Source organism: Marmota marmota, unplaced genomic scaffold, assembly GCF_001458135.2.
Source record: "Marmota marmota marmota unplaced genomic scaffold, marMar, whole genome shotgun sequence".
Taxonomy (NCBI): domain Eukaryota; kingdom Metazoa; phylum Chordata; class Mammalia; order Rodentia; family Sciuridae; genus Marmota; species Marmota marmota.
This window is the reverse complement of record NW_025999869.1, coordinates 15,212,139-15,235,706: the sequence shown is the minus strand read 5'-3', so window position 1 is coordinate 15,235,706 and position 23,568 is coordinate 15,212,139.

Here is a 23,568-nt window from a genome sequence, read left to right as displayed (position 1 = left end):
ATTTGATTTTCACTTTCCCCTACACTATCTCCTGATGAAAATGCGAGAACCGTGTTCAACCCCTGCCTGGTCTTCATGTCTTGGATCCAGCCAGGTACCAAGTCTTGCCATTTCAGCATCAGCGATGTCCCTTTCTACATTCGTCTTCTTCATGTACCTTTGCCTGTGTGACTGACTTAGGAGTGTTCCTAAGGACCATCTCTCCCTGCACAGGACTTCTGCTGGTTAGTAGTCTCATCCTTATTCCCTACCTCTCCTTTTCTCACCCACTCCTGCAGCCATGCAGAACTGCCCCTCACTCCTTGAACACCAGTGCAGCCTTCTCTTCCATGTGTCGAAAACTCATCTTGCTGCTTCTGCTGTTGCTGCCTTCTGAGGTACCTGAAAACAGTGCATCTATAGTGATTAGGAGGCTGCAGTCCTGGATCAGCCCTATAAGACTGTGTTCTTGGGCAAGTTATCCAACTTGGGGATGATTATAATGCCTAACTCACGAGGCGCTGGGAAGGATCAAGCAAGGTAACACAAGTCACCTGCCTGACAGAGTCTAGGATGTGGACACACTGAAGGAGGGGTAGCTGCTGTTATTACTGATGATTTCTTTTTCTTTTTATTATTGCCTTTTTAAACAAATGAGTCATTAAAATCACCTCCTTCAAGAAAGCCTCCTGTTAGCATTCTTTCCCCCAGAGAAACGGTCTCTCTTTCATTTATGCTCCCGTGACACTTCTTATGGAGCCAGGGAATGGGGGAAGCCTGAAAAAATCAACATATTCAACATACTCAAGTATACTTACATCTTATTCTTTCATTTCAAGTATAAATTAGTTCATTATAGACTATCATCTTGACAATTTTTTTTTATCTACAAGTATTCTTACCCCAGAGACAGCAATAACCAAATATTTCTAGACTGTAAGTAACTTGTAAAGATAATAATAGGTGCCATGGACACAGTAATTTCAGAAGTCCTTAGCACAGCATTTGATATTTGTAGCAAACACTCTGTTAGTTGTTAATTGCCATTAATTGTTGACCCGTGATATTTCTAGCATTGTCTAGTCTTTTCTCACCAGAGCCTTGTCACGTAAGTTCCATCACTGCTCCCGTTTCACAGTGGAGGGTTGAGGCTCAAAGATGGTGCAATAATTGCCCATCTAGCTAGGGCAGAGCAAAGTCAAGGTCAAGCATTTGGACCCCACAATATTCAAAGGCTTCCATCTTAAGAAGTGAGTGGGGGGGCATCAGATTTTCTGACCAAGTAGCAGATGGGGAAATTGAGAATCGATACTGGATTGACAGATCCTGTGGGTTATGCAGTGGAAGCAGAGGTGGTCAGTGGATGAAAGGAATTTTAAGCCTCAACTTGTGTCAAACTCAATTACTGTAAAAATCAGTTAGATCTCATTGAGCCTTGGATCAAAGGGCCAAAAATGGTTTAATTTTTTTAAAACACATGTAACTTCTTTTAATCTGCTTGACTGGTCAAGCCAGTAAAAACAACTGAAGCAGTTTTCTTAGCAAAACCCCCCACCCTCTTGCTGTGGCTCTTGGGCCAAGTTGGCTGGCCAGGAAGACAGTTAAAATAGTCAACCAGGTGTAGACAATCTCTGAGGGGAACGCTGGAAGAAGTTATTAGTAAAGTGCTTTAACGTCTGTGGAAAACACTTGGAATGTGCACTGAGTATCTGGCCAGAGAAACCACGGACTAAGGAAATGCAGAGGAGGGAGCAGGACATTGGTGTAGGAGCCTGGGGACCTTCCAAAAGAGGCACAACTATGTCCTACTCCTTCTAATACCTTCCTAAACCTTCTAAACCTGTTGGAGTAGCCTGGGTGGCTTTGATTCACTTTATGAAGGGAAGATCTTAGGGCTCTTGCAATTATTAACTCTGAGGGTTATTTATGTCACTCTGGAAGACAAAGATGTAGGACTTCAAAATCTTGCCATAATGGTAATGGGAATGATTGTTCTAGATCCAAGAGGCAAGAGGACTCTGGAGCATGCTCTAATTCAGATCTATTGGATCCAACATTGAGCCTTGGGAAGCAACTTTTTCAGTGAATTAAAAACACACACACATACACACACACAAGACTATAATTTAGCATTCGGGGCAAACTAAATGTAGCATTGAAGACTTACTCGATATTTAGCAGGAATTTACATCAGCAAGGAATATAGCACCCTTGGGATATAGTTCATTCTGGATCAATCAGTCCTCTGTAACAGAGAAATCTAGCCTCAGAGAGGCACATCAGAGTTCTCTACTAGGCAACAAAGACCAAGATAAATAGATCTTAGAAACCTGGACCAAGGGAAAGAGTCAGGAGATGGAGAGGCTGGGTTCCTGCTCACTCAGCTTTGCAGTTCCATTCGTATTCTGCTAGGGTGGGAGTAGGGATGGCTGCTCCAGGGGGAACTGTGTTCACACCCAAAGGTGTGAAGCTAGGCATCCAGTTACCGGTGGCATTTCAAAATCCCATTAGGCCCCAATAGACAGATAGATGGATGGTTGGCGGGTTAGCTGGTGGGCTGGCTGGCTAGCTACACAGATGTAAGCCGAGGGTGGAATAAAGGAAGGCCTGTTTTAAAATGAGGGCAAGAAGGAGGACAAAAGCCATTAGAAAAACCGCACAATTGAGGTTACTTCTAAACCTGTCCTTAATGAGAGAAATGAAGAAAATAAATTTGGTCAATTAGAAAGTAATGAAGACCTTGCAAAAATAAGTATTGACAAAGGGCCAGCAAGGGAATTCTTGAGTAATTTGAACATAACACACATTGTACGAATCAGCAGGTCAGGATGGTATTCCTGTGAGATTAAAGGGGCTGGTGTCAAATTTGCTGGAGTGTTAGCAGTTAGTTCTTGGTTTAGAAGGCAGAGTCAGAGGAATCCAGAAGCCAGGAAAATGGGGTTTCTAAAGTTTAAACCCAGAGAGGGGCCAGGTAATGGGGATTATTCAGTCTGGGGTAACTGATTCTGATCGAGGAACTGGGATGGAAGGAAAGATGTCCTAAACCAAAATAGAGAGATAGTAAAGGGCAGGTCATAGGTAAGTGTGTGGTTTATTAACTGGATTCTATGACCAGATAACTGGAGAGCAGTGTAAATCATTCCAGATAAATAGTTCCTTCTTTTGGTTATAAGAGGGGATGACAGAGTACTATCCTCTAATCAGAGCAAAGGGTGAGGACATCATTTCTTTTTGTTCAGGGGGAAAAAAAATGCAGAGATGAAATCTCACAGGCCCAGAACATTCTATAAATGTTCACTTCCAAAACAAAGTGGGTATGCACATTCATTCTTGTGCATATCTGTATACACCTGGGCCTTTGATGGGTAAAAGAATTTGAAAGAGCCTGCAGGGGTCACCTCCTAGCAGACGTAGGGTATGGGTCTAAATGGAAGCTTGGCATGAGATGACAGGTGTTGGTCTAGAGCCTATGAGAACTCAGAAAAACGTTAACCATACCTGAAGAATTGATATTGAAGAATAATAGAGCTGGAGGAGTCTAAAGAAGCAGTTTGCCCTATCATCCTCCTAAATATTTACTTGGCCAAAAGACATTAACTCCTTTTCTAAAGACACTGTGTCGGTTATCACAATTGGAACTAGCACTCCTTGGGGGAGGGTCTCTTCCTGTTTGTGCCAGCTCACAGCACCTGCTGCTAACTACCAGGCTAAATAAACAGCTAGAGAATCAGAGATGCTTTCACAGGAAAGGAATGTAGAGGATTAGTTATCTGTGTAAAAATAATGCAAAAATAGCCAGTCTTACTGGTGGGGGAATGCTCTCTCACAATAAAGCATGCTAGATGAACCTAGAAGTGGTTTGGCTCTTTATTGAATCATCTGGCCAAGATAAAGGACTCACTTGAGATTGTGTATAAAAGAATTATCACAAAGAGGAAGGGTAAGTTTGCTACACTTAAATTTTGGAATCACTTCTGGGTTTTAAAAAAAAATCCTAGACATTGGAATGATTCCAGAGAAAAACAGCACATAATTAAGGGAATGGAATAGAGAAATTGATTTATAGAAGGAATTAAAGCAACACATTTTTTATGTCTCTGTCACAAATAAGGGCATGTCTTTGACATATATCAAGGATTTTAATTGGAATAATGAGTTAATCCAGGGAGAGATGATTTAGGCATGATATCAGAGGACAGGATAACATGATGGGATTGGGGAATTACCTGTTGAAATGATGAAATTGTCATCTTCCAAATGAAAGTGAGAGAAAAACAGAACAATTAGGAAGATGGTGCTTAATAGTAGTTTTATACAAAAAGATTTAATTTTTAGCTTTTGACAAAACTATGAGCCAGTAGAATCATACTTTCCATGTTTCCTCAATTCTTACAAAAACTTGAATTTAAGATGCATCAGCCATTTAATAGCAGCTATTATGTGGAGGGAGAAAAACACTGCATTAAATGTACAGGTAGATTGCAATCTACATCTCAATTGGAAAAAAATGTTAAAATGTGAATAATATATTCATTTTAGAATTGAAGAACTATAGCAATTATTTAAGTAATACATACATACACCCCTGAGAGAGTTTGCATATTGCAGGCTCAATTCCTAACTGTCCTGGGGTTGATTGTACAGCTTGCATGGTGGTAGATGTTCAACTGAATTTTCTTGCTACATATGTCTTCGTTACTTTCCAGAGAGTCTGTTTCCACCCTGGTCCCTGGTGATTGGAAAGTTGACCCATTCTTTGTCTAGTACTGATTTGATCAGAAATAAACCTGTGGCCCAAACTAGGTCAATGATTTATTTTAATTTAAGAAGAAGCAGAAAAAGGAGAGTTATTAGAGAAAGAATCAATTAGATAGGAGGTCATGTGAAGTTGGGGCCGGTGTTGGGCCATGGCAAGCCAATGCCACAAACAACTAAATCAGAAGAAAGTAGCAAATCTATCAGTGAAATGGCAGCTGGCATGAATTAAGAAAAGCAGAGCCCATGTCCACTGAGCACCACGGGGAACAGATGAGTAAGCAGAAAGGAACTCTATTCACTTAAAGCCTTTTCTCTCAAAAAGCTTGCAGATGATTCCATGTGAGGCAGAGAGAAAAAAAGGGAGGCTTCCTACCCTACTTTCCAAGGTAGGTTCCTACATGGTCTTACTATATTCTGTTTCTAGTCTTTGGATGACCTGGACTTTTCTTTCAACATAGACATACTTTTACCCAAACCAGCTTGAATGAGAATTTCCTGGGCAAATATGCAGCTGTCCCCTGTGCCACCTTGAGCTCTTTTTCTCTCTTACCTCTGCCCATCTCATTACTGTTGCACCGTTACAACACATCAAGAGCAAGTCCTTCAGAGCAAACCAACACAGAGGGGATGTGGCACATGTGGTGATCTACCAGAGTGATCAGACTGGTAGAATCACCCATGCCTGGAAAAACATTCTGCTACTCACGTGAGTGTGGTGTCTACTGGGTTGACCCTTGTCCACAACTCATTCCGTACTGCCCATGTGTCTCTGGATCTCCCTTCCTCTCTCTGATCCCACAGGAACCCTATCATTGTCACAGTTCAACATGGGACTCCTTTAGACCACAGCTACCTCCAAGCATGCTTTATTCCAGGACACTGGCACCAACATTTACACTCGCACGATTTATGTCCTTTCTCCCCAATGGCCATGTGGTAGTCATTTTGATAACAGGCTGTCTGATTTCAAGCAAACCTCATTTTCTGTTCTGAATTGTGGTACCTTCCTCAGCAGCAGTTCCCTGGGCAAACGTATGGCTGTTTGCTGTGCTTTCAACCCTCATGCATTTTTAATGATTTACAAAGAAAAGATTTTTTTCCTCCTCCTTTTTTTTTAATAATAAATTTAATGACTTAATACACATCAAGTGAAATTGTTGGTTCATGGTGACGGTTTTATAATTCCAAGTTCAAGGGTTTTTTTTTCTTTCTATTTAATTATGCACAATAACTCTCATAGAATATAATGCAATAACAAAAACATGTACCAATGTTGGCATAAGAGCCTGTTGTTTATTAGTATTGGTTCTGTGCTTTATGTTTGAAATAAAATATTTGGAACTAATGTTGGCCATGTTTCCTCCAAACTAGATAAAAAGAAAAAAAATAAAATAAAAAAACTTTCTCCCTGAAAATACCATGCTCCAATCTTTGGTGATAAAAGCCAGCAGCTCTTGAGATAGCAAATTAAATTTTATTTGTAGAAAGCACTGCACTGTGTTTTGCTGTTTGCTCAGAGTTATTTTTTAATACTAATAATTTAATAAAGTGGAAGACCGAAACATTGACCTGTGTTCTCCAAGGCACCAGAGTATTTCCCCGGGTTAAGACAGAACCGACTGCACGGTTGTTTGTTTTACATTCTAACCTATTACTTATTTTTCCTGCTTTCTTGCCAGTTCTAGCCCTAGCTTTTAGAATCATTTTTGATTTGGGGAAAACATAAAGTGGTTAAATTGTCCGAATCTGCAGGTCAGAGTTAAAAATTCTGATAGATATGGACTGTTTTTTTTTTTCCCTAACATCTAATACCTTTGACTTTTGTATTGATGGATAGTTAAATAATCTCCACCTCATGACTTAAAAAAATAGTTTAATATTTCTTGGTAGAAAAAAAAAGTAGTTGTCCACTCTCATCCAATGAATTCAGTGAAGAGACTTGTTAAATGTTTTTACATGGAGTGGGAATACCTTTCAGTTGCCAGGGGAGAGGAATTATCTAGAGTCAGTTCCTGGGAAAGCTAAGCCTAGGGTTCTGGACTTCAGTGGGTTTCTGAGAGCTTGCCTATTTTTCACTGGTGGAGCAGGGCAAGTGTGAGTGTTTCAGAGTGTGTACCAAGTTGGAGCTAAAGAAGAACAGCTTAACTCAAATCAATGGCACACACCAGACAGGTACGCAGAAGGTAACATCAGTCCTGAAGGAGCTGGGGAGAAGGTGGGAACCAGGGAGAAGGTGACAAGATAGAATCTGGAGGCCTTAGGACAGACCAAGCACAGGGACAGGGACAGCTCCTGGAGACCTAGGGTGAGGTCCTGAGAGTTCCAGGGAGTCCTTAGAGTGCATGTGAGCTTCCCCACAAGGGGAGTACTTGGCTGTGGTTAGAGGTTCAAACTCACAGTCAAGTTTCAACTTCCCTGTTCAACGGGAGGCCACCCTGCACAAGTCTGTTACTCCCTGATATTCCACTGCTTTATGAGTGAAAAGGATAGAGAAAAACAAGCCACTACATAGAGGCTATTATAAAACTAAAACAGGATGGTACTCTTAGTTATTGTCAGTTCTGATTCAGATTCTTTCAATGTAAGAATATTAAATATTAAATCTACACACACACACACATTTGTATTAATAGAAATATAAGGATTTTTGTTTTTTCATACATAAGTGGAAAGTATCATTGGGCATTTATATTTTTATTTTTAAATATTTATTTTTAACATTTTTTATTTTTATACAGAGAATTTTAGTGAGTTATAATAATCAGTGACATGAATGGTACACCCAGGGAACCATACCCTTATTGAGATACAGGTTACTTCCTTCCCTCAGCCCAGACCAGTTAAGCCCTGGGAGCACCCATGAGCCCATGACCACACACTCTTCCCAGCTATCGCCATGGATTTGCTTTACCTGTTCTAGTATTTCACATAAATAGAGCTTAACAATATGCATTCTTCTGTGCCTGGATTCTTTGCTCATAAAAATGTTTTGGACATGCACCTGTGTCACTAGGTGCAACTGTGGTACATTTCTTTAAATTTCTAACTAGTAATCCACTTTTTATCACATCCCCCCCCCATTCTCCTGCCTGGAATTTTGTGAGCAAAGATGCTATAAATATACTTATATATACTTTTGAAAGCATATGTTTTCTTTTACTTATATACTTATAAATAAATTGTTGGGTCATCAGTAGATACAAATTTATAAGAAAACACCAGACTGATTTCCAAAGTGGCACTACCATTTTACACTCCCATTACCAAAGTAAGAGAATTCTAGTTGTTTTGCATCCTTAAAAATAGAATGTGTTGTCAGCCTTTTAAATTTTAGCCATTCTAGTAAGGACATTGGTTTTGCTTGCTTGCTTGCTTGCTTTTATTGGAACATTCTAATTGCACGTAATAGTTGGTCCATTTTGACCTAACAAACATAAGGTTTTGCTTCATGGTTATAATGTTATCTTGACAAGTTAATCTTTATATCACTATGAAGTTCCCTTCCTTTTCTCTGGCATTGTGGTTGGTCCTGAAGTCTCCTTTATCTGGTATTAACATAGTCACTATTAACATAGTCACCTTATGAATAGCACTTTGTAGCATATCTTTTTCATTGCTTTTCTTTTATTTTTTAAATTTTTTTAAAAGAGAGAGAGAGAGAGAGAGAGAGAGAGAGAGAGAGAGAGAGAGAATTTTAATATTTATCTTTTAGTTATCGGCGGATACAACATCTTTGTTTTGTATGTGGTGCTGAGGATCGAACCTGGGCCGCACGCATGCCAGGCGAGCGCACTAACACTTGAGCCACATCCCCAGCCCATTGCTTTTCTTTTAACCTGTCTTTATATTTGATTTTTTTTCCTTGTAGATGACATAAACATGGGCTCAGCTATTTTCAACCAGTCTAACAATTCTTGCCTTTTAATTAGAGAATTTGTTTTATTTTTCTTAACTTTAACTTCTCAGTCCTCCTTTTATTTTTCCAGACAGCAGCTTTAATGTTGTTGCTTGAGCTCTCTTCCTTGGACAATGCCTCTTCATAATTTCCAGGACTGCACGCTCACCTGGGTTTCTTCCTCCCTTTCTCATCACTCCTCCTTCTAATTCTCTGACCTCCATTCTCTAAATTTGGGGACCACTGTAGGCTCAGTCCTTGACTCTCCTTTTTCTTATAATCACTCTCTCCCTAGGTTACTTCAACCTCTCTCTGGATTTCCAAAATTTGTCACCCTGGTTTTGTACCTCCCCCTTCAATTTCATATTAAATTGCATATTTAATATTTCTGCTTGGAATTCTAATAAGCATCAGAAACTTCATGTGCCAAAGCTGAGTTCATATTATCCCCCATCTTTCCTTCCATCTCCTCCCCACCCAAACCAGCTCTGACCCGTCTTCCTTATTTCCGTTAGCAGTTCTTTAGGTTGCTCAGAGCAGAAACTGAAACTGAGCATCCACAACATCTATGTCTGTTTGTGTGCCCTGGGGAGCCACTAGTGTGTAGCAAACTGGGGAAGGATGTTTACGTTCATTCTGGGAGCTTAGAGTATGTCTGTGCTACAGGAAGGATGTTCTCTTTTGTATCCAACAATTGACAAGGGGAGCTACCCCCAAATTTTGCCTATCTAATGTATATTATGTAGCTAACCAGTGGCAGGAATTGCCCAAAGAAATAATGATCTTTGCCGGGTATGCTGGCTCATGCCTATAATCCTGGTGCTTGGGAGGCTGAGGCAGGAGGATGGCAGGTTCAAAGCCAGTCTCAGCAATGGCGAGATGCTAAGCAACTCAGTGAGGCCCTGTCTCTAAATAAAATACGAAATAGGGCTGGGGATATGGCTCAGTGTTTGAGTGCCTCTGAGTTCAATCTCTTTTAACCACTTCCCTACCTCCACCCCCCAAAATAATGATCTTTGCTTTTGGTATTTGCAGAAATTGAAAACACCTTGTAACTAAGTAATCAGGATAGGGTGCATATCACTCAGCAGCCCCTGTGCAAAATGTGCCCCCCAGGCCTGGACACCCACAAACTACCTGTATAAACCACATGGGATAGCTTCCCAGCAAGAAGGTTCTGTGACAATAGTCCCCTTTGCTTCTCCTTGAGCTGGCTTTTAAAATAAAATCACCTGCCTTCCAACACCTTCCTTCTCTATTGAATTGTCTGATCTGTTTAATTGTGGGGAGCCAGCAGTGGGACCTTGATTCCAGTAAAAAATATCTTTTTTTAAATTTTAACTTCTCTTTCTCTTACATCTTGCTTCTGACCTATTGACAATTTCTGTCAATTCCACCTTTAAAATATATCTGTCACTCAGCCACTTCTTATCACATCTGATGTTGGCCCCAGCCAATCCCCTCATCAGCTCCTGCCAGATTATTACATTAGCCCTCTAACTGGTCTCTGTCTTTAGCCCTGTACCTTGCAGTCTATTCGCAACACAGGAGACTCGAGTGAACCTGTTGAAGTGTGTGTAACGACATGCCAGTCCTCAGCTCCAAGCCCTCCGAATAGCCCTTCCATCTCACTTAGAATACTAGAAGGAAATCAAATTTGTCTCCACCATCTACTGGGTTCTGCATGATCTGGATCCATGAATACTTCCTAGGCACATTTTCACATGGGCTGATGGCATATATCACCCTTCTAGAGAGGCTTCTCATGACTGCACTCTACAGAAAGTATTTCTCATATAATTCTATGCTTCAAACATTGCTCTCTTTGTTCTTAATGGAACTTTCTATTACTTGAACTAATGTTTACTTGTTTCCTATTAGTCTGTCTCACTACAGTAGTGTAGGTGCACAGGAAACATATCCTGATTAACTGATTGATGATAGAAGAAAAGGTGGTGTTTTCCAACCTGTCATTTCTTTGCTTATGTATGTATGTATGTATGTATGTATGGATGGATGGATGAACGTGTGTATTTTAACTAATAAACATCACCTTCTCATCTCTTGACTTTTGGAGATAGCACCCTGACTTAAATATCTTTTATTTTTGAGATACCTCTCAGACTTTCCCCAGGCTGTTTTGCGTATGTGATGTTGAAAAATAGAGAAGACTTGGAGTCTAATACTGAAAAACTCCACAGTCATGTGAGTGACAGATCTGGGGTATGACTGGAGACAGGAATGGACACAGGGCTCTTTCAATTCCGCCAAACAAAGCCACAGATTAATGTGAAGGAATGTTTGTGTGATCTCTCCAGCATGGAATCAGTTACCCAAACACAGGAGTCTTTACAAAGATTCAAAATCATCATAAAACCATTATAACCACAAGACCTCTTCGGAGTCATCCCTTCAATAGTGAATGCTGCCTTTTCAAGTCGACTCATGTTGAGAGAGGGATTGTAATATTTCCAGCCTGGAAGAAATCCCTATCCCTGTGGCTCATTTACTTCATCTCTGTGGTTCTTGGAAGGAAGGATGGAGCAAAAGCCACCCCAGGCAGCTGATGGTGAATTCTGGTCTTAAGCAATGTACAGAGAGCTTCAGTCAACTCGGGCCCCTTAGCCTTCATTCCCTGGGAAATACTGCCCAGCTATCCTCAAGCCTCAGTGAATTGTTCACTATGAGGAGCTCTCTGATTTATGGTCCTGGGCATCCTTAAAACTCCGTTCAGGAGAGGAGGAGGTGTGATCACCTTGTGGGAGCTGTGAAAGGAAAGCTGATGTCGGACCAGGTGGTACCCAACAGGCCACCAGAGGACACAGTATGTAGGTGCTCTGACATTTCTTTTTAACCCAGAGCTGGGCACATGAGAGGTACTCTGTAAATAAACACCTGGAGAGTAGAATGAACAAAACCAAGGGGTGGATAAAAACCAGCAGCTCATCCTTATGAATGTTGGCTCTTTTATGGGGAGAGAGGGACAAGAATTCAACTGGTTTCAAGTTACAAAATTGGGCTCAGAACTTCCCTGTGAATACACACAATCTTGCACATTTTTACTTAACATTCACATTCTTCTCTAGACTAGAAATTCTGTAAGGGTAGAAACTTTATTTCTCTTAAAATTATCAATACTGTTGCTTTGAGTGGCATCTTGAGACTGATGGCAGAACCCACCCAGGCAAGAGACAGCTGGGACCCTATTCTAAGCTGGTCTAAGGCTGTTGTATGTTCATATCCCCCACAGGGTCTAGATGGAAGCTTGGCACATGCAAAGCATTTCCTGAATAAACACCTGCTTGAAAATAATGGAGAAGTCCTGACAGCAAAGCCATTCTTGTTATGTTCTTAGAATTCATTAGGAAAAAAACCCCAAAAAACTCTGCTGAATCTGAAACAGAAATATGAAGTCTTTTCCCATTTGGTCTACTTTCTCTCCAGTATAATCAGTGATGGCAGAATAAAGTGTGTCAAAGGTGACAGTGGGATTTCAACCCTTTGCACAATGAGAGGAATTTTTCAGAGTTCTCAAACACCATTGAAAACATTTCGACACAGGTCACATTGTGATTTATTTGCCATTTGCAAAGTAAACCACCATCATGAAAAAGAATATTTAATGCCATAAAGAAAAACCTTACCTCCACCAACTAATAAATGTCAGATTACCCATTCCAAGTGCATAGGAGGAAGGGAATCATAAAGTTAAGATCATAGCCTCCTGTGATTTTCAAATCAAAATGGAAATTAAGAAATGAAGCTTTAATAATCCTTAACATCTGCTCTTTGGGAAGTCTGCTATTTGTTGAGAGTGGGGTGACATCCATTAGGGGGTGGACAGCTGAGCCGAGTTCTTTTTCTTCACCCTGCCCTGGCAGTGTTCATTTTTGCAAGCTTTCTTGCTCCAGGGTTGTGCAAATACAAAGGCTCCCTGATGGTCTCACAGTGTGAGACAAGGCAAGGCTCAGGAGATGCCGACCTCATTGTCCACAGCCCTGTTTTAAGATGTAAGCAAGGGCACCAAGGATAACCCAGTGACTTGTATTGCTCAATTGCTTCCAGTTCCTTTGGCCCCATGGCTTTTGATACCATCTTTAATTCACTACAGATAGAAAGAAATGCCTCTCCTTCAAATCTTCTAGAGAAAGAAAATTCAAAGTTCCTGTCGTTACTTATACCAGGGATCATATTCAGCACTCAGACATTTTGAAAATCGTTTTGTTGGTATCTGTAGGGTGGCCACAATGTCTTAAAACATTTGGCACATTTGATGTATTTAAGATATTGATAAAGCATGTTAATAAGCACTAAATAGTTTATTGATATGACATTATGTATTTCCAGAATTCAACCAGGGTGTTTTGCAATCTTAGTGCGTGGATTCTATAATCTGCACCTCCAATTCTCAGTACTTACCTGCATATGTGTTCAAAGAAGCACAAATAAGATTGCTTGTTTCAGAAATGATTGCACTGGCAAAAAAAAATTAGTAAGATTCTAAATGATCATGAATATAGATCTTGTTAAGTAATTATTATACATAGCTGAATAGAAAGGACTCCCTCACACTTAGTAACTGTAAACCATGGGCAAAATACAAAAACAACCACCTGAGGGCCCTGCAGAGTAAAAACAGATTTGGGGAAAAAAGTTAAAATTTAAAGAAAGACCACCATGAATACGTTTTCAGTCTTTGTGGCTTTGCCTTGTGGTGAACTCATCATCTTTCTTGTTGAAGGAAAAAAAACAGCCTGGGGTCCAACCTGGTGTTAACCTGGGGGCCTTCTTCAATGGCAGGCCATAAGTTTCTGCCCTAGTTTAATAATGTGTCTAGAAATATAACTTATTGATTATTGATTTTAACTTTTCAAAATTTAATGAAGGGCCTTTTTTTGATGGGGGCAGGGGAAAAAACAATAGAGGTATGTAAAAATCTACCCAAGTTTGCAGACTCTCAGTAGCCACTCATAATCTCCAAATTTGGGGGGTGAAGGAAACATTGTTATAGGATTAGACCCCCCTTTGTGAAAGGAGCCAAGGATATGTTGGGAGAGCAAGTAAGGTCATGGATGAAGAATTAAGAATAGAAAGTATCTTTAAGGATGAGAATACCATGTTACCTCAATCTGGAATATGTTTAAAATCTTGTACTTAAGTGTAAATAATTAATTGCAAGCAGAGTGACAAAGACATAAACAGGAAAAAATGATGAAATTTTGCTAATTAAACTCTCCATTATGGACCACAAATAATATTTTCCCCCTGCCAAAAAAAAAAAAAAAAAAATCCACGAATGTGACTTCAGTTGCTTCAATGGAAGTATAATTGATACTATGTACCCACAAGTTCCACATCTGTGGATTCAACCAGCCACACATCAAAAATATTAGAAAAACATTGTGTCTATATTGAATATATAGATTTTTCTTGTCATTGTTTCCTAAACAATACAGTGTAACAACTATAAATACATCATTTAAGTTGTATTAATCTAAAAATGACTTAAAGTATATGGATGTGTGTAAATTCTACAAATAATCTGCCTTTTTATATAAGAGACTTGAGCATGTGCAGCCTTTGTTGTCCACGGGGTCCTGGAACCAATGCCCTATATGTAACAGGGATGGCTATGAGATTCTGGAAATGCCCCTGTCTACATGTGGCTGTTTCAATAATTTACCCTCTTAAATAACCCAAAAAGCTAGTACTTCCATCACATTATCCACATGACAAGTGCTGAATAGTAGTCACATGTGGTTAGGTAGCTGCTGTATTAAACAGCATAGACACAGAACATTTCTGTCATTACAGAATGTTCTGTTGGGCAGCACTGCTTAGAACAAGGGAGGTTTGGAGTCATGCTGTGCTCTTCATTGGACAAAACACACCTGCATGGTAGACACATGCTACTAACTCCTTGGAATCAATTCCTGTTTTTTCCTGAGTGACCTGTGAGAAAACAGCACCTCTGTTCTCAGCCGCGCCATTTGGGTGGGATTGACATCTCTCCTAAAGCACGAGGGGTTATTAGCTTTGCTGGGGAGACCCTTGTGGCTCTTCTGGACAGCATGATGTGAAGATTGGGGATACAGAATTATAATCTTCTCATAGCTAGGGGGAAATTTAAGTCTCCTGAGGATGAAGACAATGCTAAGAGTGTAGAACAGAGACAGAGAGACACCAAACACTTGGTGACACTGAGTCTCTGTGTCAAATGTCATCTGAACTCACTTTATTTTTATTACATAAATTCATAACCTGCCTTCACTGTTTAAATTACTTAAGAAAAGTTTTCTATCACTTAGGACATGAGGAGTCCTACATGATATGCCTGATGGATTGAATTCAGTTGTGCATGTTCCTGTTTGGACAATGATACATTATAATGGAATGTTTTCAAAGGAGAAAGACCAGGAGGGTGAAAGGACTTCAAGGAAACATCCCTCTTCTATTCCCATGACCAAATTAAGTGTTCATTCCCAGGCGAGCCCAAGTGGCCGACGTGACTATTTTGACATTTCATGAATTCCCCTGGGAAGATGATTCTAAAAGTGTCCAGTCTTCATTTAACGTAGTATGTAGAAGGACTAAGACCATTTGATGAAGTCACTAAATCCATGGATCTCCCAGAATTACTAGGACAAAAAAATAAGAGAGCAAATCATGTAAAATTACTTTCCTTTTAAATATTAGTGACATCCATACCAGTGCAAGGCTGTGTTTAATAACTGCACCACTCTAAAATGTGTCACTTAAGTTGCATGAGATTATAAAAGAAAACCAGCGAATAGTATTTTTGTGTCATTTTCCAATCCAGCACATTTTTATAAAGTTCTACAGATTGAGTTAATATTTTAAAGCAGTATATGTAATGAAATTTGAAATATCCTTTGAAGTTTAGCTCTTCTCAAAGGCTGGTAGAAATGCCAGAAAGAAGGGGGGGGGGCAGGGAGACTGCAGAGAATTGTATTCTGAGGCTTGAGAGAGAAGGTGGCAAGATTTTCTTGGTACTCAAAACTGTTTTTAAAACTGCTGGTTTGTGGCTGAATCAACTAAGGAGATCACTTGTCCCCTGTCCCTGTTCCCCATTATGGATTCTTCACAGGGGAGAAGCTCTAACACAGACATCCACACGTCATTTGCAAAATAGAATCACCTGCAGGGCTTTCAAAAGATGAAAGCTATTGAACCAAAAAGTCACAATCTGATGCAGCAACTCCACCCTAGGGGTGCAGCCCAAAGAATTGGAAGCCTGGACTCAAATGGATGCTTGCATAGCAACCCTCCTAGCTGTATTTGACTCAGAGAAACAACTCTCGAGTGTCCATAGAAAAAGGAATGAATGAACTAAGTATAGAGTATACCTGCAATGAAAAAATGCATACATGAAATACATTGAAATTCCATTCAGCCTTAAAATGGAAGGTAATTCTATTATGGTAAATATGGATGAACATTAGCTAAGAGAAACAAGCCAGACACGGAAGAACACTTGTGTGATTTCACCTGTATGAGATACCTAGAACAGGCAAATTCAGAGAGAGAAATAACAGAGCCATGGTGACCAGAAGCTGGGTGGGGGAAGAATGGGGACTTATTGTTTAATGGGAACAGAGTTTATGTTCAGAATCATGCAAAAGTTCTGGAGATGCATGGTGTTGGTGTCTGGACAACAGTGTGAGAGGACCTAATCCACAGAATCGTGCATTCAAATTAAAATGGTGACTTTTATGTATATTTTGCCACATTAAAATTATGGGCTGGGTACAGTGGCACTCACATGTAATTCCAGCAGCTCGAGGGGCCGAGGCAGGAGGATTGAGAATTCAAAGCCAGCCTCTGAAACCATAGAGCCACTAAGCAACTCAGTGAGACCCTGTCTCTAAATATAACACAAAATAAGGCTAGGGGTGTGGCTCAGTGGTTGAGAGCCCCTGAGTTCAATCCCCAGTAACCCTCTCCAAAAAAATCGATGCCAGGATCCCATCCCCAGGATTATTCTGCAGTTGGTTTGGGGTACAGCCTAAATACTGGGATCACAAAGGCTTCAACCTTGAGGTCACGACAGGGAATATGAATGAGTGAAATTGGCCTGGGGGTGGGCATGAAGACACAGATAAGCACGTGCCCTGGCTTAAGGGGGCAGCTGGCACCACTTGGCCCTGGTTAATTACTTCCCTGAGGGAATAGGCATCCTAGAGTGGCCAAATCTTCTGAATTATTAAAAGAAGCATGGATCTGGATGCTTTTAGGAAACTTAATTTTCAAAATGACCTTAGCTTACTCAAATTAAAAGAGAAAAGCACCAAATACCAAAATAAAATGTGTCTGAGAGCTTGCACTTGCCAGTAGGCTGTGGCATAGTGACCATCTCAGCATGGCCAAGGCTATCCCTGTTTTAGCACCCAAAGTCCCGCACTCTTGGAAATCACTCACTTGGTCCCAGGCAAACCAATATGTCTGTAGACTGCCGGCTGGCATTTCCTGGCCTGAAGAAGCAGAGCAACAATTATTTATTTGATTCCCTTCAGTTGTTATGGGTTGGAAAAATGCAGGAGAATTGGGGTTGCAGGGGTTTTATGTCCCTGAGATATTCATTAGTGTCCCCTTTGCCCTAAGCCATTCCTAATAAACATGCAAAGTATAAACAGCCAACTTGCTAAGAAAACCCAGCTTTAAGACCATCTCATCAAAATTTTCTTCATTACACTTAGGCTGTTAGGCTCCTTCTGTAGAAAATTTGGACACTCCCCACCCCAAACCCACCCACCCAGATGGGCACAAGGTTTGGTTCTGGGAAGGAAGTTTCATGGTCATGGCCATGATTTCCCCTCCTTCTTTACTATAAATAATGTTCTAGAAACATTAAGGAAAGAAGTGGTGCTTGTTCCAGAAGTTTCCCTAGAAATGGCTTAAAGTTTCTCATTGGTTAGGTTTCTGTGAATCTTTGTAGCTCTGACTTTTTTTTTTTTTTTAACCACTGTGCGTCAGGTGTTCTGCTTGGAGATCTTTCCTTGAAAGGGAATCAATTTATTAACATATGTGGGAATCTTTAGGATTATTCCTATACTTAGGTGCAAGACACTGTCACCCTTTCTCCCTCCCTTAAAGGTGACTGTATGACTTGCTTTGAGGACAAAAATATGAATACAGGGCCATGGGTGTCACTTCCACGTCTTTTCATCTTCCCTGGCAACTGGACATGCACTGAGTACAAGAAATAACCCTTGGATGTATCAAATCACTGAGATGAGGGAGAATTTGTGATCGCAGCATGGTTTAATGTTTTTGGACTGATAGGGTAGAGAGATCACATATGCGAAGCAGGTGATCTGGCTCAGATCTGGAACAAGGTTGAAATGCATAGCACACTATGTGAGAATGCATTCCTAAAATTTAAAATTATTTATGTTGATCCTTGCTATCAAATATCCTAGTAAGGTAACAAGCCTCGCCTCTAGCTACCTGACCCTCTAGACCACTGACATTCAAAAGAACATTCTATGAGGGTGGAAATGTCCTATACCTTTGCTGTCCAGCACCATAGCCATTATGTGAATAAGCTGTGTGAGCTGCAGGTATGTCTAGATCAACTGAGGAAATGCATTTGAAATTTTATTTAATTTTTATTCATTTAATTTAAAATCACCTCCTGTGTGTATTAGCTATTCCATTAGGCACTGCGACTCTATAGATAATCGGATCCTTGCTATTTTAGATACCTCCCCATTCTTTATTTCTCTCATTCTTTCTTTCCATCACCACTATTTCCATAACTTTCTCCACATCCCAACATGAACTTTGAACCCAGTGAGCACTAGCTCCCATTTCCTCTTCCCAGCCAATGACCCTCTGATAATTTACAGGCCTATGAATTCACCTATCCCAGGGGCTTCATATAAGTAGAATTGTTTAATATTTTACCCCTTTGGGTCTGGTTTATGTTTTCAAGGTTTCTCTATGTTGTAGCATTTCAGAATTTTGATTTTTTTAATAGTTGAATAATCTCCATTGTACATAAGTGCTACACTTCATATATATGTTCCACATTTTACTCCTCTTGAATTGGGTTGCTCATTCTGTTGCTCTTGTTGAATTACAGAAGTTCTTTATATATTCTGAAAATTAATATATATCATATTCATATTAACATAATAATTATATTAATATTATATATTCTGAATATTATCTTATCAAATATATAACTTGTAAATATTTTCTCCCACTCTATGGATGACCATTTTACGATCTTGGTAGTATACTTTGATACAAAAAAATTTAAATTTTGAGAAAGTCCAATTGATCTGTTTTACTGGTCTTCTGGGCTTTGGGCTTCATGTCTAAGAAATTGTTGCCAAATCCAGTGTCAAAAAAATTTTCCTCTGTGCTCCTTTCTAGTTGTTTTAGAGTTTTAATTCTTATTTTCAGGTCTTTGCTTCATTTTTGAGTAAATTTTTGTATTTGATAGGAGGTAAAGGTCTTTTGTTTGTAGGTATTCAGTTTTCTTAGCACTATTTGTTGAAAAAATTATCCTTTCCCCCACTTAATGGGCTTGGCACTCTTGTCAGAAATCAGTTTTTACACAGATAATCCTTACACAGGTGAGGATCTATTATTTAAAATAACAAAGCAGTTTATTAACTTTTGTCTGATATCTTGGAAGCTACTGCACAAAGAGGCAAGCGAACAAAATGACTCATAATCCCCCATACAGGTTAATTCTTGTTATGTTTTCTCTATTTTCACTTAAATTCATAATAAAATACAGATAATAATTGCCTCTATTTATCAGGTGAGTATAAATGGAAGAAGGAATGGAACAGGTTAAAGAGTATCTGCCTAAGGTTTATATTTTTGTTTATGATTTTTGTAGTCAAATTCAGATTGTGCTATAAAAGATTACATAGACACACATTTCCACTCAGTATTACACCCTGTACAATTTTCATGTGATTTCATATTCTTGGAAACTTACACTGTTGTGCATTACATACCTCAAATATCACCATTTCTGGGCAATTTTCCCAGGTCTCTCTGACCCCAGGTAGATCCTGGTATAGTCCACTCTTTGTGTCTTGGGTACCTCCCCTTGGAATGGCACTTGCTGCCAGATACAGGGCAAACAGTAGGTGCTTAGGAGGTGCTTGCTGAATTAAAGATAGTTACCTAAACAGACCTTGCGTTGGATCAGTTTTCAACTTGGACACTTGATATTCTTCCATCCTCTCTTTGGTTATTTTTATAAAATATTGCTGGACAGGAGCAGGATTTTGAGGTAGATATAATAGAATGCTACCAACCCTGCGAGTATTATGAAGACCAATGTGAAGCATGTGGTTCAGGCTTAGCTACCCAGCTCCCAATGACTCCAGACTGTGCAAGATGCTCTGTCTCCAGATGAAGGAGGAAAAACTCGACCTTTTGAGCAAATGCTTGCACTGGACACGTTTAATCAATTCTACTTGGCTCTGCTGACTCAAAGATCCACAGGAATATCATTGATGAGAAGATCAACATACAGAGATGGAGGTGTTATCTGTATGTTGGGTAGCCTGACACCCTGGGTTGTCTGTGGCTTCTCAGGGCAGAGGGATGGCAAATGCCTCCTTTAGGGAGTGCAATCGTTTCAGTTCCCTTTTCTCTCTCCAAATCTTTCGATTCACTTTACACCGAGGTCAGGAGGTAGTAGCGCATGCAGAACACCTCAGCTACAGCTATAGCACTTACTTGCAAAGATTATGAAAGTCATAAAAATGTCAACTTCTGTATTTCAGTTCTATAAACTACACAGGCAGAATGCTCTCCACTCTCTCCCCTTCTGTATAGTTGGAGTGGGAAGCCTTCATCTTTATTCTTGAATAGCAACTAGAGGCACCCATTCCTCAGGCAGGTGGTCTGTGAAGACTGGATATGTCTTCAGCTTGGCCAGAAACAAGTTCCAGGCCATGGATAAAGAACACACTGACTCTGGCATCCCCTTTGCCATTGTCATGAATAAGAACCTTCAAGGAAAAGTTATCTGGTCATATGGAGAAATACCAGTTGCAGAATGATTTAAGGCTTAGAAAATATGTAATTTCTTTGTATTTCTATAAGTAAGTGATGCTAAAATAAAATTATGACAGCTGAAAAAAATATTGAATTTTAGGCATTCAGCTGAATGCACTAAGCATTTGTCTTATTTAATCTTCATGACATTGTGATTATTTTACCACTGAGGAAACACAGGTTCAGATGGTTTGTCGAAGGTTGCAGAATTGATGGAGAGTTATTTGAAGATTGGAGGGAAATCACCATGATTTTGAGTCTTTCTCTCATATTTCCTCTTGATAACCTCTATTAAGCTCTTTAATTTATATATTAAGCGAATCATCTCTCTCTCTCTCTCTCTCTCTCTCTCTCTCTCTCTCTCTCTCTCTAAATACCTACCTACCCATCAACCAACCAATACAAATTTAAAAATATACTGCTTTAATAGTTAGTACTAGTATCTATGGGTGGGTATTGCTGGAAGAAATTTTAACACTATCAACACCCTCATGAGTTTTAATTTTCATCCTTGGGAAAAAATTCAAAGCAGGATTGAAGGATTATTAATTATTAGTCAAGGAAGTTGCAGAACAGATTTCTATTATGGACAGTGGTTGGGATAAATGACCCTAAAGCTCTATTATGTTGGTAGGATCATAGGTAACATGGTTCTGGAACTTTCCTTTTAGATTTCTGCCCAGATTGCTTTTTCTGGAATGTTCCTCCTATACCTCGGTGCCTTGGAAGGGGGATAACCTCCTTGAACCTTGGTTCAGCTTGACTCCATCTTTAGCCAAGCAGCTATCTTCCTCAGGTATTTGGAACTTTATTAAGAAAACAGCAAATCTGGGTTGATCTCTTAAACAGAAGAAATCCCAGCCCCCAAAACGCAGTGTTTGCCACATAAAATAGGGTTCAGAGGAAGCTGACTCATGAAACAGGAGAAACAAAGTTGAGATGATGTCAGGAAACACTGCCCATGTTCTGGGGGCCTCTGATTCACAGCTCCCATTCACTGTGAGGACTTGGGTTCTAGGAGACACTCCTGTCCCTTTACATAATTCCCCCTTGGGTGTCAGTTACTTGCAACCAACTAGAACAGGCTCAACCAAGAAAGGGACAAAGGGGGACCCTTCTCTGGCATTCTTGATTGTGCCTGACCACAGCAGAGCCGCTCATCCACTGGAGTGAGTTCACCCCTCTCCTCCTCTTCCTTTTCCTTTGCTGCTCTGTGTGTCCATGAATGCTCAGAGGATTCCACTCTGTTAGGGGAGTTATATATGTGCAAGGGAGATTTATGGGACTATGTTTGATTTAGTTATAGCTTAGAGGGTTTAGTTAAAAAAAGAATAAAGATGCAAATCAAAGAAAGGTTGGCAAGCCAGAAAAGGGAGCTCAGGAAACCTGTGTTTTAGAACAAATCCAACTATTACATTTCAGAATTCAGCCCAAGTCTCATTTTCTGTAGGTGTGTGAGATGCTATGTTGTCATTTCTATAGAAGTTCATAGGAATCTTGGTCCATATGTGATAAATCACCCCTGAAAGTGGCTGTAGGGATGAAACTGGTGAAGTGTGTCTCCTGATTTCCAAGGAACGGCTTGGGGACACCACCAGAGCAGACGTTTGAATCAAGCATGCTTAATCAGGAGAGACATGGCCCCAGAGAGACAAATAATCTTCCCATTCTTCAGGAAGTTTGCACTGTTTTTCTAGCACACATGGACATCTCATAATTATTCTTAAGTAACCCTGAGAATTTTAACATGAATTGAGTTATGTGTTTCTTGTTAAAAGGATCAAATTTCAACAAAGCCCGGGAAACATCTTGAAAAATCACATGAATGCAATTTCCAAAGAAAACAATCCAAGAATTACTGCCAAAGAGTTTTATTTCCACTAGGAAGGAAGAGAAGAGTTTCATTTTGCCCCCACACAGACTGTATGTTCAATTTGTGGTCTGCAATGGAAAATTCTGCTGATTTTGCTAAATTCAGGAGAGGAGAGAAATGAAGGGGAGTATTGTTATTTGAGTGATAAAACTGTCTTTCTTTCTCTGGTATTAATATGTTATTAGTACTTTCAATTTGATTCTACAAATATTGAGTTTTATTGGTGTGTGAGGCACCATGGGGTAGAGGGTGGGGGCAAAGAGCTTACCACACAATGCCTGTCCCATGAGCCTTATAAACTAGACCTACAAGTAAGTCACTGCCAGCCCACATAGTGCCCTTGTGTATATTAGAAAAAGATGCCCCTTCCTATGGGCAACGAGCGAGCAACCAGGGAGCATTTGTGTAAATTAGAAAATACCTACCTCTTCCCCTTATGGGTAGAATCTTGCACCAAGATGAGCACCTTGGTTTCAACCTGCCTCCTCGTTGATCAGGTGCTTTTGTGTAGGGGACTCCATGCACATTGGATGGCAATGATCCTGCCATCTTTAGAAGACAAACTCAAAGGGCTCATTTGAGAATCACTCACTATCTAAACAGATATGTTCCAACCCCCATTTCAAACTTCATTGAGTTGAAGAACCACAGGAGCTAGTGAGTACACCTAGCCTCACCCCAAATATTCTGATTCAGGATGACTGACGTATGATCCAGAGGTCCAGGTTTGTAACACACTACTGCGAGGTGTTTCAGATGCTGATGGTTTAATAAAGGCACTTGGAGAAATAAGAAGTAAAGGCTGTGAGTCATCTGGAAAAAGAAGCAATCACAAACTTATTGGAGAAGACCTAGAGAAGATGGGAATTTTCATTATCCGGTAACTAAACTATAATTTCTGGAACTTTTGCCTTAGTAGAAAGGTATTTTCATTTCCCAAAATGGATGAGAAAAGCTCAGATAGGCTTATTTGAAATTGTCTAGAAAAGAGAAACAACAGCCAAAGAAAATT